This window comes from Paramormyrops kingsleyae, chromosome 19, assembly GCF_048594095.1.
Source record: "Paramormyrops kingsleyae isolate MSU_618 chromosome 19, PKINGS_0.4, whole genome shotgun sequence".
In the NCBI taxonomy this organism is placed as follows: domain Eukaryota; kingdom Metazoa; phylum Chordata; class Actinopteri; order Osteoglossiformes; family Mormyridae; genus Paramormyrops; species Paramormyrops kingsleyae.
Window position 1 is genome coordinate 30853901 of NC_132815.1, and position 19933 is coordinate 30873833.

The window sequence follows — 19933 nt, forward strand, 5'->3', positions numbered from 1 at the left end:
TCAAGTTATAATGAAATCTTCATTTTGTGTTAGTTTGTCATGATTTCTTCACGAAAACACGTTTTCCTATAATGGTAGGTTGAACTCTTGTAGGGGAAGCTCAGGTTTCATGAAAACAACTCAGAATGTCAAGTTATAATGAAATCTTCATTTTGTGTTAGTTTGTCATGATTTCTTCACGAAAACACGTTTTCCTATAATGGTAGGTTGAACTCTTGTAGGGGAAGCGCAGGTTTCATGAAAACAACTCAGAATGTCAAGTTATAATGAAATCTTCATTTTGTGTTAGTTTGTCATGATTTCTTCACGAAAACACGTTTTCCTATAATGGTAGGTCGAACTCTTGTAGGGGAAGCGCAGGTATCATGAAAACAACTCAGAATGTCAAGTTATAATGAAATCTTCATTTTGTGTTAGTTTGTCATGATTTCTTCACGAAAACACGTTTTCCTATAATGGTAGGTTGAACTCTTATAGGGGAAGCGCAGGTTTCATGAAAACAACTCAGAATGTCAAGTTATAATGAAATCTTCATTTTGTGTTAGTTTCTCATGATTTCTTCACGAAAACACGTTTTCCTATAATGGTAGGTCGAACTCTTATAGGGGAAGCGCAGGTTTCATGAAAACAACTCAGAATGTCAAGTTATAATGAAATCTTCATTTTGTGTTAGTTTGTCATGATTTCTTCACGAAAACACGTTTTCCTATAATGTTACGTCGAACTCTTATTGGGGAAGCGCAGGTTTCATGAAATGAACTCAGAATGTCAAGTTATAATGAAATCTTCATTTTGTGTTAGTTTGTCATGATTTCTTCACGAAAACACGTTTTCCTATAATGTTACGTCGAACTCTTATAGGGGAAGCGCAGGTTTCATGAAATGAACTCAGAATGTCAAGTTATAATGAAATCTTCATTTTGTGTTAGTTTGTCATGATTTCTTCACGAAAACACGTTTTCCTATAATGGTAGGTCGAGCTCTTATAGGGGAAGCGCAGGTTTCATGAAATGAACTCAGAATGTCGTTATAATGAAATCTTCATTTTGTGTTAGTTTGTCATGATTTCTTCACGAAAACACGTTTTCCTATAATGTTACGTCGAACTCTTAATGGGGAAGCGCAGGTATCATGAAATGAACTCAGAATGTCAAGTTATAATGAAATCTTCATTTTGTGTTAGTTTGTCATGATTTCTTCACGAAAACACGTTTTCCTATAATGTTACGTCGAACTCTTATTGGGGAAGCGCAGGTTTCATGAAATGAACTCAGAATGTCAAGTTATAATGAAATCTTCATTTTGTGTTAGTTTGTCATGATTTCTTCACGAAAACACGTTTTCCTATAATGTTACGTCGAACTCTTAATGGGGAAGCGCAGGTTTCATGAAATGAACTCAGAATGTCAAGTTATAATGAAATCTTCATTTTGTGTTAGTTTGTCATGATTTCTTCACGAAAACACGTTTTCCTATAATGTTACGTCGAACTCTTATTGGGGAAGCGCAGGTTTCATGAAATGAACTCAGAATGTCAAGTTATAATGAAATCTTCATTTTGTGTTAGTTTGTCATGATTTCTTCACGAAAACACGTTTTCCTATAATGTTACGTCGAACTCTTATTGGGGAAGCGCAGGTTTCATGAAATGAACTCAGAATGTCAAGTTATAATGAAATCTTCATTTTGTGTTAGTTTGTCATGATTTCTTCACGAAAACACGTTTTCCTATAATGTTACGTCGAACTCTTATAGGGGAAGCGCAGGTTTCATGAAATGAACTCAGAATGTGAAGTTATAATGAAATCTTCATTTTGTGTTAGTTTGTCATTATTTCTTCACGAAAACACATTTTCCTATAATGTTACGTCGAACTCTTATAGGGGAAGCGTAGGTTTCATGAAATGAACTCAGAATGTCAAGTTATAATGAAATCTTCATTTTGTGTTAGTTTGTCATGATTTCTTCACGAAAACACGTTTTCCTATAATGTTACGTCGAACTCTTTTTGGGGAAGCGCAGGTTTCATGAAATGAACTCAGAATGTCAAGTTATAATGAAATCTTCATTTTGTGTTAGTTTGTCATGAGTTCTTCACGAAAACACATTTTCCTATAATGGTAGGTCTAACTATTGTAGGGGAAGCGCAGGTTTTCATGAAATGAACTCAGAATGTCAAGTTATAATTAAACCTTCATTTTGTGTTAGTTTGTCATGATTTCTTAACGAAAACACGTTTTCCTATAATGGTAGGTCGAACTCTTATAGGGGAAGCGCAGGTTTCATGAAATGAACTCAGAATGTCAAGTTATAATGAAATCTTCATTTTGTGTTAGTTTGTCATGATTTCTTCACGAAAACACGTTTTCCTATAATGTTACGTCGAACTCTTATAGGGGAAGCGCAGGTTTCATGAAATGAACTCAGAATGTCAAGTTATAATGAAATCTTCATTTTGTGTTAGTTTGTCATGAGTTCTTCACGAAAACACGTTTTCCTATAATGGTAGGTCGAACTCTTATAGGGGAAGCGCAGGTTTCATGAAATGAACTCAGAATTTCAAGTTATAATGAAATCTTCATTTTGTGTTAGTTTGTCATGATTTCTTAACGAAAACACGTTTTCCTATAATGGTAGGTCGAACTCTTATAGGGGAAGCGCAGGTTTCATGAAATGAACTCAGAATGTCAAGTTATAATGAAATCTTCATTTTGTGTTAGTTTGTCATGATTTCTTCACGAAAACACGTTTTCCTATAATGGTAGGTCGAACTCTTATAGGGGAAGCGCAGGTTTCATGAAATGAACTCAGAATGTCGTTATAATGAAATCTTCATTTTGTGTTAGTTTGTCATGATTTCTTCACGAAAACACGTTTTCCTATAATGTTACGTCGAACTCTTATAGGGGAAGCGCAGGTTTCATGAAATGAACTCAGAATGTCAAGTTATAATGAAATCTTCATTTTGTGTTAGTTTGTCATGATTTCTTCACGAAAACACGTTTTCCTATAATGTTACGTCGAACTCTTAATGGGGAAGCGCAGGTTTCATGAAATGAACTCAGAATGTCAAGTTATAATGAAATCTTCATTTTGTGTTAGTTTGTCATGATTTCTTCACGAAAACACGTTTTCCTATAATGTTACGTCGAACTCTTATTGGGGAAGCGCAGGTTTCATGAAATGAACTCAGAATGTCAAGTTATAATGAAATCTTCATTTTGTGTTAGTTTGTCATGATTTCTTCACGAAAACACGTTTTCCTATAATGTTACGTCGAACTCTTATAGGGGAAGCGCAGGTTTCATGAAATGAACTCAGAATGTCAAGTTATAATGAAATCTTCATTTTGTGTTAGTTTGTCATGATTTCTTCACGAAAACACGTTTTCCTATAATGGTAGGTCGAACTCTTATAGGGGAAGCGCAGGTTTCATGAAATGAACTCAGAATGTCGTTATAATGAAATCTTCATTTTGTGTTAGTTTGTCATGATTTCTTCACGAAAACACGTTTTCCTATAATGTTATGTCGAACTCTTATAGGGGAAGCGCAGGTTTCATGAAATGAACTCAGAATGTCAAGTTATAATGAAATCTTCATTTTGTGTTAGTTTGTCATGATTTCTTCACGAAAACACGTTTTCCTATAATGTTACGTCGAACTCTTAATGGGGAAGCGCAGGTATCATGAAATGAACTCAGAATGTCAAGTTATAATGAAATCTTCATTTTGTGTTAGTTTGTCATGATTTCTTCACGAAAACACGTTTTCCTATAATGTTACGTCGAACTCTTATTGGGGAAGCGCAGGATTCATGAAATGAACTCAGAATGTCAAGTTATAATGAAATCTTCATTTTGTGTTAGTTTGTCATGATTTCTTCACGAAAACACGTTTTCCTATAATGTTACGTCGAACTCTTAATGGGGAAGCGCAGGTTTCATGAAATGAACTCAGAATGTCAAGTTATAATGAAATCTTCATTTTGTGTTAGTTTGTCATGATTTCTTCACGAAAACACGTTTTCCTATAATGTTACGTCGAACTCTTATTGGGGAAGCGCAGGTTTCATGAAATGAACTCAGAATGTCAAGTTATAATGAAATCTTCATTTTGTGTTAGTTTGTCATGAGTTCTTCACGAAAACACATTTTCCTATAATGGTAGGTCTAACTATTGTAGGGGAAGCGCAGGTTTTCATGAAATGAACTCAGAATGTCAAGTTATAATTAAACCTTCATTTTGTGTTAGTTTGTCATGATTTCTTAACGAAAACACGTTTTCCTATAATGGTAGGTCGAACTCTTATAGGGGAAGCGCAGGTTTCATGAAATGAACTCAGAATGTCAAGTTATAATGAAATCTTCATTTTGTGTTAGTTTGTCATGATTTCTTCACGAAAACACGTTTTCCTATAATGTTACGTCGAACTCTTATAGGGGAAGCGCAGGTTTCATGAAATGAACTCAGAATGTCAAGTTATAATGAAATCTTCATTTTGTGTTAGTTTGTCATGAGTTCTTCACGAAAACACGTTTTCCTATAATGGTAGGTCGAACTCTTATAGGGGAAGCGCAGGTTTCATGAAATGAACTCAGAATTTCAAGTTATAATGAAATCTTCATTTTGTGTTAGTTTGTCATGATTTCTTAACGAAAACACGTTTTCCTATAATGGTAGGTCGAACTCTTATAGGGGAAGCGCAGGTTTCATGAAATGAACTCAGAATGTCAAGTTATAATGAAATCTTCATTTTGTGTTAGTTTGTCATGATTTCTTCACGAAAACACGTTTTCCTATAATGTTACGTCGAACTCTTATAGGGGAAGCGCAGGTTTCATGAAATGAACTCAGAATGTCAAGTTATAATGAAATCTTCATTTTGTGTTAGTTTGTCATGATTTCTTCACGAAAACACGTTTTCCTATAATGGTAGGTCGAACTCTTATAGGGGAAGCGCAGGTTTCATGAAATGAACTCAGAATGTCGTTATAATGAAATCTTCATTTTGTGTTAGTTTGTCATGATTTCTTCACGAAAACACGTTTTCCTATAATGTTACGTCGAACTCTTATAGGGGAAGCGCAGGTTTCATGAAATGAACTCAGAATGTCAAGTTATAATGAAATCTTCATTTTGTGTTAGTTTGTCATGATTTCTTCACGAAAACACGTTTTCCTATAATGTTACGTCGAACTCTTATAGGGGAAGCGCAGGATTCATGAAATGAACTCAGAATGTCAAGTTATAATGAAATCTTCATTTTGTGTTAGTTTGTCATGATTTCTTCACGAAAACACATTTTCCTATAATGTTACGTCGAACTCTTATAGGGGAAGCGCAGGTTTCATGAAATGAACTCAGAATGTCAAGTTATAATGAAATCTTCATTTTGTGTTAGTTTGTCATGATTTCTTCACGAAAACACGTTTTCCTATAATGGTAGGTCGAACTCTTATAGGGGAAGCGCAGGTTTCATGAAATGAACTCAGAATGTCAAGTTATAATGAAATCTTCATTTTGTGTTAGTTTGTCATGATTTCTTCACGAAAACACGTTTTCCTATAATGTTACGTCGAACTCTTAATGGGGAAGCGCAGGTTTCATGAAATGAACTCAGAATGTCAAGTTATAATGAAATCTTCATTTTGTGTTAGTTTGTCATGATTTCTTCACGAAAACACGTTTTCCTATAATGTTACGTCGAACTCTTATTGGGGAAGCGCAGGTTTCATGAAATGAACTCAGAATGTCAAGTTATAATGAAATCTTCATTTTGTGTTAGTTTGTCATGATTTCTTCACGAAAACACGTTTTCCTATAATGTTACGTCGAACTCTTATAGGGGAAGCGCAGGTTTCATGAAATGAACTCAGAATGTCAAGTTAAAATGAAATCTTCATTTTGTGTTAGTTTGTCATTATTTCTTCACGAAAACACATTTTCCTATGTTACGTTGAACTCTTATAGGGGAAGCGTAGGTTTCATGAAATGAACTCAGAATGTCAAGTTATAATGAAATCTTCATTTTGTGTTAGTTTGTCATGATTTCTTCACGAAAACACGTTTTCCTATAATGTTACGTCGAACTCTTATTGGGGAAGCGCAGGTTTCATGAAATGAACTCAGAATGTCAAGTTATAATGAAATCTTCATTTTGTGTTAGTTTGTCATGAGTTCTTCACGAAAACACATTTTCCTATAATGGTAGGTCTAACTATTGTAGGGGAAGCGCAGGTTTTCATGAAATGAATTCAGAATGTCAAGTTATAATTAAACCTTCATTTTGTGTTAGTTTGTCATGATTTCTTCACGAAAACACGTTTTCCTATAATGTTACGTCGAACTCTTATAGGGGAAGCGCAGGTTTCATGAAATGAACTCAGAATGTCAAGTTATAATGAATTCTTCATTTTGTGTTAGTTTGTCATGAGTTCTTCACGAAAACACGTTTTCCTATAATGGTAGGTCGAACTCTTATAGGGGAAGCGCAGGTTTCATGAAATGAACTCAGAATGTCAAGTTATAATGAAATCTTCATTTTATGTTAGTTTGTCATGAGTTCTTCACGAAAACACGTTTTCCTATAATGGTAGGTCGAACTCTTATAGGGGAAGCGCAGGTTTCATGAAATGAACTCAGAATTTCAAGTTATAATGAAATCTTCATTTTGTGTTAGTTTGTCATGATTTCTTAACGAAAACACGTTTTCCTATAATGGTAGGTCGAACTCTTATAGGGGAAGCGCAGGTTTCATGAAATGAACTCAGAATGTCAAGTTATAATGAAATCTTCATTTTGTGTTAGTTTGTCATGATTTCTTCACGAAAACACGTTTTCCTATAATGTTACGTCGAACTCTTATAGGGGAAGCGCAGGTTTCATGAAATGAACTCAGAATGTCGTTATAATGAAATCTTCATTTTGTGTTAGTTTGTCATGATTTCTTCACGAAAACACGTTTTCCTATAATGTTACGTCGAACTCTTATAGGGGAAGCGCAGGTTTCATGAAATGAACTCAGAATGTCAAGTTATAATGAAATCTTCATTTTGTGTTAGTTTGTCATGATTTCTTCACGAAAACACGTTTTCCTATAATGTTACGTCGAACTCTTAATGGGGAAGCGCAGGTTTCATGAAATGAACTCAGAATGTCAAGTTATAATGAAATCTTCATTTTGTGTTAGTTTGTCATGATTTCTTCACGAAAACACGTTTTCCTATAATGTTACGTCGAACTCTTATTGGGGAAGCGCAGGTTTCATGAAATGAACTCAGAATGTCAAGTTATAATGAAATCTTCATTTTGTGTTAGTTTGTCATGATTTCTTCACGAAAACACGTTTTCCTATAATGTTACGTCGAACTCTTATAGGGGAAGCGCAGGTTTCATGAAATGAACTCAGAATGTCAAGTTATAATGAAATCTTCATTTTGTGTTAGTTTGTCATGATTTCTTCACGAAAACACGTTTTCCTATAATGGTAGGTCGAACTCTTATAGGGGAAGCGCAGGTTTCATGAAATGAACTCAGAATGTCGTTATAATGAAATCTTCATTTTGTGTTAGTTTGTCATGATTTCTTCACGAAAACACGTTTTCCTATAATGTTACGTCGAACTCTTATAGGGGAAGCGCAGGTTTCATGAAATGAACTCAGAATGTCAAGTTATAATGAAATCTTCATTTTGTGTTAGTTTGTCATGATTTCTTCACGAAAACACGTTTTCCTATAATGTTACGTCGAACTCTTAATGGGGAAGCGCAGGTATCATGAAATGAACTCAGAATGTCAAGTTATAATGAAATCTTCATTTTGTGTTAGTTTGTCATGATTTCTTCACGAAAACACGTTTTCCTATAATGTTACGTCGAACTCTTATTGGGGAAGCGCAGGTTTCATGAAATGAACTCAGAATGTCAAGTTATAATGAAATCTTCATTTTGTGTTAGTTTGTCATGATTTCTTCACGAAAACACGTTTTCCTATAATGTTACGTCGAACTCTTAATGGGGAAGCGCAGGTTTCATGAAATGAACTCAGAATGTCAAGTTATAATGAAATCTTCATTTTGTGTTAGTTTGTCATGATTTCTTCACGAAAACACGTTTTCCTATAATGTTACGTCGAACTCTTATTGGGGAAGCGCAGGTTTCATGAAATGAACTCAGAATGTCAAGTTATAATGAAATCTTCATTTTGTGTTAGTTTGTCATGAGTTCTTCACGAAAACACATTTTCCTATAATGGTAGGTCTAACTATTGTAGGGGAAGCGCAGGTTTTCATGAAATGAACTCAGAATGTCAAGTTATAATTAAACCTTCATTTTGTGTTAGTTTGTCATGATTTCTTAACGAAAACACGTTTTCCTATAATGGTAGGTCGAACTCTTATAGGGGAAGCGCAGGTTTCATGAAATGAACTCAGAATGTCAAGTTATAATGAAATCTTCATTTTGTGTTAGTTTGTCATGATTTCTTCACGAAAACACGTTTTCCTATAATGTTACGTCGAACTCTTATAGGGGAAGCGCAGGTTTCATGAAATGAACTCAGAATGTCAAGTTATAATGAAATCTTCATTTTGTGTTAGTTTGTCATGAGTTCTTCACGAAAACACGTTTTCCTATAATGGTAGGTCGAACTCTTATAGGGGAAGCGCAGGTTTCATGAAATGAACTCAGAATTTCAAGTTATAATGAAATCTTCATTTTGTGTTAGTTTGTCATGATTTCTTAACGAAAACACGTTTTCCTATAATGGTAGGTCGAACTCTTATAGGGGAAGCGCAGGTTTCATGAAATGAACTCAGAATGTCAAGTTATAATGAAATCTTCATTTTGTGTTAGTTTGTCATGATTTCTTCACGAAAACACGTTTTCCTATAATGTTACGTCGAACTCTTATAGGGGAAGCGCAGGTTTCATGAAATGAACTCAGAATGTCAAGTTATAATGAAATCTTCATTTTGTGTTAGTTTGTCATGATTTCTTCACGAAAACACGTTTTCCTATAATGGTAGGTCGAACTCTTATAGGGGAAGCGCAGGTTTCATGAAATGAACTCAGAATGTCGTTATAATGAAATCTTCATTTTGTGTTAGTTTGTCATGATTTCTTCACGAAAACACGTTTTCCTATAATGTTACGTCGAACTCTTATAGGGGAAGCGCAGGTTTCATGAAATGAACTCAGAATGTCAAGTTATAATGAAATCTTCATTTTGTGTTAGTTTGTCATGATTTCTTCACGAAAACACGTTTTCCTATAATGTTACGTCGAACTCTTAATGGGGAAGCGCAGGTATCATGAAATGAACTCAGAATGTCAAGTTATAATGAAATCTTCATTTTGTGTTAGTTTGTCATGATTTCTTCACGAAAACACGTTTTCCTATAATGTTACGTCGAACTCTTATTGGGGAAGCGCAGGATTCATGAAATGAACTCAGAATGTCAAGTTATAATGAAATCTTCATTTTGTGTTAGTTTGTCATGATTTCTTCACGAAAACACGTTTTCCTATAATGTTACGTCGAACTCTTAATGGGGAAGCGCAGGTTTCATGAAATGAACTCAGAATGTCAAGTTATAATGAAATCTTCATTTTGTGTTAGTTTGTCATGATTTCTTCACGAAAACACGTTTTCCTATAATGTTACGTCGAACTCTTATTGGGGAAGCGCAGGTTTCATGAAATGAACTCAGAATGTCAAGTTATAATGAAATCTTCATTTTGTGTTAGTTTGTCATGAGTTCTTCACGAAAACACATTTTCCTATAATGGTAGGTCTAACTATTGTAGGGGAAGCGCAGGTTTTCATGAAATGAACTCAGAATGTCAAGTTATAATTAAACCTTCATTTTGTGTTAGTTTGTCATGATTTCTTAACGAAAACACGTTTTCCTATAATGGTAGGTTGAACTCTTATAGGGGAAGCGCAGGTTTCATGAAATGAACTCAGAATGTCAAGTTATAATGAAATCTTCATTTTGTGTTAGTTTGTCATGATTTCTTCACGAAAACACGTTTTCCTATAATGTTACGTCGAACTCTTATAGGGGAAGCGCAGGTTTCATGAAATGAACTCAGAATGTCAAGTTATAATGAAATCTTCATTTTGTGTTAGTTTGTCATGAGTTCTTCACGAAAACACGTTTTCCTATAATGGTAGGTCGAACTCTTATAGGGGAAGCGCAGGTTTCATGAAATGAACTCAGAATTTCAAGTTATAATGAAATCTTCATTTTGTGTTAGTTTGTCATGATTTCTTAACGAAAACACGTTTTCCTATAATGGTAGGTCGAACTCTTATAGGGGAAGCGCAGGTTTCATGAAATGAACTCAGAATGTCAAGTTATAATGAAATCTTCATTTTGTGTTAGTTTGTCATGATTTCTTCACGAAAACACGTTTTCCTATAATGTTACGTCGAACTCTTATAGGGGAAGCGCAGGTTTCATGAAATGAACTCAGAATGTCAAGTTATAATGAAATCTTCATTTTGTGTTAGTTTGTCATGATTTCTTCACGAAAACACGTTTTCCTATAATGGTAGGTCGAACTCTTATAGGGGAAGCGCAGGTTTCATGAAATGAACTCAGAATGTCGTTATAATGAAATCTTCATTTTGTGTTAGTTTGTCATGATTTCTTCACGAAAACACGTTTTCCTATAATGTTACGTCGAACTCTTATAGGGGAAGCGCAGGTTTCATGAAATGAACTCAGAATGTCAAGTTATAATGAAATCTTCATTTTGTGTTAGTTTGTCATGATTTCTTCACGAAAACACGTTTTCCTATAATGTTACGTCGAACTCTTATTGGGGAAGCGCAGGTTTCATGAAATGAACTCAGAATGTCAAGTTATAATGAAATCTTCATTTTGTGTTAGTTTGTCATGATTTCTTCACGAAAACACGTTTTCCTATAATGTTACGTCGAACTCTTATAGGGGAAGCGTAGGTTTCATGAAATGAACTCAGAATGTCAAGTTATAATGAAATCTTCATTTTGTGTTAGTTTGTCATGATTTCTTCACGAAAACACGTTTTCCTATAATGTTACGTCGAACTCTTATTGGGGAAGCGCAGGTTTCATGAAATGAACTCAGAATGTCAAGTTATAATGAAATCTTCATTTTGTGTTAGTTTGTCATGAGTTCTTCACGAAAACACATTTTCCTATAATGGTAGGTCTAACTATTGTAGGGGAAGCGCAGGTTTTCATGAAATGAATTCAGAATGTCAAGTTATAATTAAACCTTCATTTTGTGTTAGTTTGTCATGATTTCTTCACGAAAACACGTTTTCCTATAATGTTACGTCGAACTCTTATAGGGGAAGCGCAGGTTTCATGAAATGAACTCAGAATGTCAAGTTATAATGAATTCTTCATTTTGTGTTAGTTTGTCATGAGTTCTTCACGAAAACACGTTTTCCTATAATGGTAGGTCGAACTCTTATAGGGGAAGCGCAGGTTTCATGAAATGAACTCAGAATGTCAAGTTATAATGAAATCTTCATTTTATGTTAGTTTGTCATGAGTTCTTCACGAAAACACGTTTTCCTATAATGGTAGGTCGAACTCTTATAGGGGAAGCGCAGGTTTCATGAAATGAACTCAGAATTTCAAGTTATAATGAAATCTTCATTTTGTGTTAGTTTGTCATGATTTCTTAACGAAAACACGTTTTCCTATAATGGTAGGTCGAACTCTTATAGGGGAAGCGCAGGTTTCATGAAATGAACTCAGAATGTCAAGTTATAATGAAATCTTCATTTTGTGTTAGTTTGTCATGATTTCTTCACGAAAACACGTTTTCCTATAATGTTACGTCGAACTCTTATAGGGGAAGCGCAGGTTTCATGAAATGAACTCAGAATGTCGTTATAATGAAATCTTCATTTTGTGTTAGTTTGTCATGATTTCTTCACGAAAACACGTTTTCCTATAATGTTACGTCGAACTCTTATAGGGGAAGCGCAGGTTTCATGAAATGAACTCAGAATGTCAAGTTATAATGAAATCTTCATTTTGTGTTAGTTTGTCATGATTTCTTCACGAAAACACGTTTTCCTATAATGTTACGTCGAACTCTTAATGGGGAAGCGCAGGTTTCATGAAATGAACTCAGAATGTCAAGTTATAATGAAATCTTCATTTTGTGTTAGTTTGTCATGATTTCTTCACGAAAACACGTTTTCCTATAATGTTACGTCGAACTCTTATTGGGGAAGCGCAGGTTTCATGAAATGAACTCAGAATGTCAAGTTATAATGAAATCTTCATTTTGTGTTAGTTTGTCATGATTTCTTCACGAAAACACGTTTTCCTATAATGTTACGTCGAACTCTTATAGGGGAAGCGCAGGTTTCATGAAATGAACTCAGAATGTCAAGTTATAATGAAATCTTCATTTTGTGTTAGTTTGTCATGATTTCTTCACGAAAACACGTTTTCCTATAATGGTAGGTCGAACTCTTATAGGGGAAGCGCAGGTTTCATGAAATGAACTCAGAATGTCGTTATAATGAAATCTTCATTTTGTGTTAGTTTGTCATGATTTCTTCACGAAAACACGTTTTCCTATAATGTTACGTCGAACTCTTATAGGGGAAGCGCAGGTTTCATGAAATGAACTCAGAATGTCAAGTTATAATGAAATCTTCATTTTGTGTTAGTTTGTCATGATTTCTTCACGAAAACACGTTTTCCTATAATGTTACGTCGAACTCTTAATGGGGAAGCGCAGGTATCATGAAATGAACTCAGAATGTCAAGTTATAATGAAATCTTCATTTTGTGTTAGTTTGTCATGATTTCTTCACGAAAACACGTTTTCCTATAATGTTACGTCGAACTCTTATTGGGGAAGCGCAGGTTTCATGAAATGAACTCAGAATGTCAAGTTATAATGAAATCTTCATTTTGTGTTAGTTTGTCATGATTTCTTCACGAAAACACGTTTTCCTATAATGTTACGTCGAACTCTTAATGGGGAAGCGCAGGTTTCATGAAATGAACTCAGAATGTCAAGTTATAATGAAATCTTCATTTTGTGTTAGTTTGTCATGATTTCTTCACGAAAACACGTTTTCCTATAATGTTACGTCGAACTCTTAATGGGGAAGCGCAGGTATCATGAAATGAACTCAGAATGTCAAGTTATAATGAAATCTTCATTTTGTGTTAGTTTGTCATGATTTCTTCACGAAAACACGTTTTCCTATAATGTTACGTCGAACTCTTATTGGGGAAGCGCAGGTTTCATGAAATGAACTCAGAATGTCAAGTTATAATGAAATCTTCATTTTGTGTTAGTTTGTCATGATTTCTTCACGAAAACACGTTTTCCTATAATGTTACGTCGAACTCTTAATGGGGAAGCGCAGGTTTCATGAAATGAACTCAGAATGTCAAGTTATAATGAAATCTTCATTTTGTGTTAGTTTGTCATGATTTCTTCACGAAAACACGTTTTCCTATAATGTTACGTCGAACTCTTATTGGGGAAGCGCAGGTTTCATGAAATGAACTCAGAATGTCAAGTTATAATGAAATCTTCATTTTGTGTTAGTTTGTCATGAGTTCTTCACGAAAACACATTTTCCTATAATGGTAGGTCTAACTATTGTAGGGGAAGCGCAGGTTTTCATGAAATGAACTCAGAATGTCAAGTTATAATTAAACCTTCATTTTGTGTTAGTTTGTCATGATTTCTTAACGAAAACACGTTTTCCTATAATGGTAGGTCGAACTCTTATAGGGGAAGCGCAGGTTTCATGAAATGAACTCAGAATGTCAAGTTATAATGAAATCTTCATTTTGTGTTAGTTTGTCATGATTTCTTCACGAAAACACGTTTTCCTATAATGTTACGTCGAACTCTTATAGGGGAAGCGCAGGTTTCATGAAATGAACTCAGAATGTCAAGTTATAATGAAATCTTCATTTTGTGTTAGTTTGTCATGAGTTCTTCACGAAAACACGTTTTCCTATAATGGTAGGTCGAACTCTTATAGGGGAAGCGCAGGTTTCATGAAATGAACTCAGAATTTCAAGTTATAATGAAATCTTCATTTTGTGTTAGTTTGTCATGATTTCTTAACGAAAACACGTTTTCCTATAATGGTAGGTCGAACTCTTATAGGGGAAGCGCAGGTTTCATGAAATGAACTCAGAATGTCAAGTTATAATGAAATCTTCATTTTGTGTTAGTTTGTCATGATTTCTTCACGAAAACACGTTTTCCTATAATGGTAGGTCGAACTCTTATAGGGGAAGCGCAGGTTTCATGAAAACAACTCAGAATGTCAAGTTATAATGAAATCTTCATTTTGTGTTAGTTTGTCATGAGTTCTTCACGAAAACACGTTTTCCTATAATGGTAGGTCGAACTCTTATAGGGGAAGCGCAGGTTTCATGAAATGAACTCAGAATGTCAAGTTATAATGAAATCTTCATTTTGTGTTAGTTTGTCATGATTTCTTCACGAAAACACGTTTTCCTATAATGTTAGGTCGAACTCTTATAGGGGAAGCGCAGGTTTCATGAAATGAACTCAGAATGTCGTTATAATGAAATCTTCATTTTGTGTTAGTTTGTCATGATTTCTTCACGAAAACACGTTTTCCTATAATGTTACGTCGAACTCTTATAGGGGAAGCGCAGGTTTCATGAAATGAACTCAGAATGTCAAGTTATAATGAAATCTTCATTTTGTGTTAGTTTGTCATGATTTCTTCACGAAAACACGTTTTCCTATAATGTTACGTCAAACTCTTATAGGGGAAGCGCAGGATTCATGAAATGAACTCAGAATTTCAAGTTATAATGAAATCTTCATTTTGTGTTAGTTTGTCATGATTTCTTAACGAAAACACGTTTTCCTATAATGGTAGGTCGAACTCTTATATGGGAAGCGCAGGTTTCATGAAATGAACTCAGAATGTCAAGTTATAATGAAATCTTCATTTTGTGTTAGTTTGTCATGATTTCTTCACGAAAACACGTTTTCCTATAATGTTACGTCGAACTCTTATAGGGGAAGCGCAGGTTTCATGAAATGAACTCAGAATGTCAAGTTATAATGAAATCTTCATTTTGTGTTAGTTTGTCATGATTTCTTCACGAAAACACGTTTTCCTATAATGTTACGTCGAACTCTTAATGGGGAAGCGCAGGTTTCATGAAATGAACTCAGAATGTCAAGTTATAATGAAATCTTCATTTTGTGTTAGTTTGTCATGATTTCTTCACGAAAACACGTTTTCCTATAATGTTACGTCGAACTCTTATTGGGGAAGCGTAGGTTTCATGAAATGAACTCAGAATGTCAAGTTAAAATGAAATCTTCATTTTGTGTTAGTTTGTCATGATTTCTTCACGAAAACACGTTTTCCTATAATGTTACGTTGAACTCTTATTGGGGAAGCGCAGGTTTCATGAAATGAACTCAGAATGTCAAGTTATAATGAAATCTTCATTTTGTGTTAGTTTGTCATGAGTTCTTCACGAAAACACATTTTCCTATAATGGTAGGTCTAACTATTGTAGGGGAAGCGCAGGTTTTCATGAAATGAATTCAGAATGTCAAGTTATAATTAAACCTTCATTTTGTGTTAGTTTGTCATGATTTCTTCACGAAAACACGTTTTCCTATAATGTTACGTCGAACTCTTATAGGGGAAGCGCAGGTTTCATGAAAACAACTCAGAATGTCAAGTTATAATGAAATCTTCATTTTGTGTTAGTTTGTCATGAGTTCTTCACGAAAACACGTTTTCCTATAATGGTAGGTCGAACTCTTATAGGGGAAGCGCAGGTTTCATGAAATGAACTCAGAATGTCAAGTTATAATGAAATCTTCATTTTGTGTTAGTTTGTCATGATTTCTTCACGAAAACACGTTTTCCTATAATGTTAGGTCGAACTCTTATAGGGGAAGCGCAGGTTTCATGAAATGAACTCAGAATGTCGTTATAATGAAATCTTCATTTTGTGTTAGTTTGTCATGATTTCTTCACGAAAACACGTTTTCCTATAATGTTACGTCGAACTCTTATAGGGGAAGCGCAGGTTTCATGAAATGAACTCAGAATGTCAAGTTATAATGAAATCTTCATTTTGTGTTAGTTTGTCATGATTTCTTCACGAAAACACGTTTTCCTATAATGTTACGTCAAACTCTTATAGGGGAAGCGCAGGTTTCATGAAATGAACTCAGAATGTCAAGTTATAATGAAATCTTCATTTTGTGTTAGTTTGTCATGATTTCTTCACGAAAACACGTTTTCCTATAATGGTAGGTCGAACTCTTATAGGGGAAGCGCAGGTTTCATGAAAACAACTCAGAATGTCAAGTTATAATGAAATCTTCATTTTGTGTTAGTTTGTCATGATTTCTTCACGAAAACACGTTTTCCTATAATGGTAGGTTGAACTCTTGTAGGGGAAGCGCAGGTTTCATGAAAACAACTCAGAATGTCAAGTTATAATGAAATCTTCATTTTGTGTTAGTTTGTCATGAGTTCTTCACGAAAACACGTTTTCCTATAATGGTAGGTCGAACTCTTATAGGGGAAGCGCAGGTTTCATGAAATGAACTCAGAATGTCAAGTTATAATGAAATCTTCATTTTGTGTTAGTTTGTCATGATTTCTTCACGAAAACACGTTTTCCTATAATGTTAGGTCGAACTCTTATAGGGGAAGCGCAGGTTTCATGAAATGAACTCAGAATGTCGTTATAATGAAATCTTCATTTTGTGTTAGTTTGTCATGATTTCTTCACGAAAACACGTTTTCCTATAATGTTACGTCGAACTCTTATAGGGGAAGCGCAGGTTTCATGAAATGAACTCAGAATGTCAAGTTATAATGAAATCTTCATTTTGTGTTAGTTTGTCATGATTTCTTCACGAAAACACGTTTTCCTATAATGTTACGTCAAACTCTTATAGGGGAAGCGCAGGATTCATGAAATGAACTCAGAATTTCAAGTTATAATGAAATCTTCATTTTGTGTTAGTTTGTCATGATTTCTTAACGAAAACACGTTTTCCTATAATGCTAGGTCGAACTCTTATATGGGAAGCGCAGGTTTCATGAAATGAACTCAGAATGTCAAGTTATAATGAAATCTTCATTTTGTGTTAGTTTGTCATGATTTCTTCACGAAAACACGTTTTCCTATAATGTTACGTCGAACTCTTATAGGGGAAGCGCAGGTTTCATGAAATGAACTCAGAATGTCAAGTTATAATGAAATCTTCATTTTGTGTTAGTTTGTCATGATTTCTTCACGAAAACACGTTTTCCTATAATGTTACGTCGAACTCTTAATGGGGAAGCGCAGGTTTCATGAAATGAACTCAGAATGTCAAGTTATAATGAATTCTTCATTTTGTGTTAGTTTGTCATGAGTTCTTCACGAAAACACGTTTTCCTATAATGGTAGGTCGAACTCTTATAGGGGAAGCGCAGGTTTCATGAAATGAACTCAGAATTTCAAGTTATAATGAAATCTTCATTTTGTGTTAGTTTGTCATGATTTCTTAACGAAAACACGTTTTCCTATAATGCTAGGTCGAACTCTTATATGGGAAGCGCAGGTTTCATGAAATGAACTCAGAATGTCAAGTTATAATGAAATCTTCATTTTGTGTTAGTTTGTCATGATTTCTTCACGAAAACACGTTTTCCTATAATGTTACGTCGAACTCTTATAGGGGAAGCGCAGGTTTCATGAAATGAACTCAGAATGTCAAGTTATAATGAAATCTTCATTTTGTGTTAGTTTGTCATGATTTCTTCACGAAAACACGTTTTCCTATAATGGTAGGTCGAACTCTTATAGGGGAAGCGCAGGTTTCATGAAAACAACTCAGAATGTCAAGTTATAATGAAATCTTCATTTTGTGTTAGTTTGTCATGATTTCTTCACGAAAACACGTTTTCCTATAATGGTAGGTTGAACTCTTGTAGGGGAAGCGCAGGTTTCATGAAAACAACTCAGAATGTCAAGTTATAATGAAATCTTCATTTTGTGTTAGTTTGTCATGAGTTCTTCACGAAAACACGTTTTCCTATAATGGTAGGTCGAACTCTTATAGGGGAAGCGCAGGTTTCATGAAATGAACTCAGAATGTCAAGTTATAATGAAATCTTCATTTTGTGTTAGTTTGTCATGATTTCTTCACGAAATCACGTTTTCCTATAATGTTAGGTCGAACTCTTATAGGGGAAGCGCAGGTTTCATGAAATGAACTCAGAATGTCGTTATAATGAAATCTTCATTTTGTGTTAGTTTGTCATGATTTCTTCACGAAAACACGTTTTCCTATAATGTTACGTCGAACTCTTATAGGGGAAGCGCAGGTTTCATGAAATGAACTCAGAATGTCAAGTTATAATGAAATCTTCATTTTGTGTTAGTTTGTCATGATTTCTTCACGAAAACACGTTTTCCTATAATGTTACGTCAAACTCTTATAGGGGAAGCGCAGGATTCATGAAATGAACTCAGAATGTCAAGTTATAATGAAATCTTCATTTTGTGTTAGTTTGTCATTATTTCTTCACGAAAACACATTTTCCTATAATGTTACGTCGAACTCTTATAGGAAAAGCGCAGGTTTCATGAAATGAACTCAGAATGTCAAGTTATAATGAAATCTTCATTTTGTGTTAGTTTGTCATGATTTCTTCACGAAAACACGTTTTCCTATAATGGTAGGTCGAACTCTTATAGGGGAAGCGCAGGTTTCATGAAATGAACTCAGAATGTCAAGTTATAATGAAATCTTCATTTTGTGTTAGTTTGTCATGATTTCTTCACGAAAACACGTTTTCCTATAATGTTACGTCGAACTCTTAATGGGGAAGCGCAGGTTTCATGAAATGAACTCAGAATGTCAAGTTATAATGAAATCTTCATTTTGTGTTAGTTTGTCATGATTTCTTAACGAAAACACGTTTTCCTATAATGGTAGGTCGAACTCTTATATGGGAAGCGCAGGTTTCATGAAATGAACTCAGAATGTCAAGTTATAATGAAATCTTCATTTTGTGTTAGTTTGTCATGATTTCTTCACGAAAACACGTTTTCCTATAATGTTACGTCGAACTCTTATAGGGGAAGCGCAGGTTTCATGAAATGAACTCAGAATGTCAAGTTATAATGAAATCTTCATTTTGTGTTAGTTTGTCATGATTTCTTAACGAAAACACGTTTTCCTATAATGCTAGGTCGAACTCTTATATGGGAAGCGCAGGTTTCATGAAATGAACTCAGAATGTCAAGTTATAATGAAATCTTCATTTTGTGTTAGTTTGTCATGATTTCTTCACGAAAACACGTTTTCCTATAATGTTACGTCGAACTCTTATAGGGGAAGCGCAGGTTTCATGAAATGAACTCAGAATGTCAAGTTATAATGAAATCTTCATTTTGTGTTAGTTTGTCATGATTTCTTCACGAAAACACGTTTTCCTATAATGGTAGGTCGAACTCTTATAGGGGAAGCGCAGGTTTCATGAAAACAACTCAGAATGTCAAGTTATAATGAAATCTTCATTTTGTGTTAGTTTGTCATGATTTCTTCACGAAAACACGTTTTCCTATAATGGTAGGTTGAACTCTTGTAGGGGAAGCGCAGGTTTCATGAAAACAACTCAGAATGTCAAGTTATAATGAAATCTTCATTTTGTGTTAGTTTGTCATGAGTTCTTCACGAAAACACGTTTTCCTATAATGGTAGGTCGAACTCTTATAGGGGAAGCGCAGGTTTCATGAAATGAACTCAGAATGTCAAGTTATAATGAAATCTTCATTTTGTGTTAGTTTGTCATGATTTCTTCACGAAAACACGTTTTCCTATAATGTTAGGTCGAACTCTTATAGGGGAAGCGCAGGTTTCATGAAAT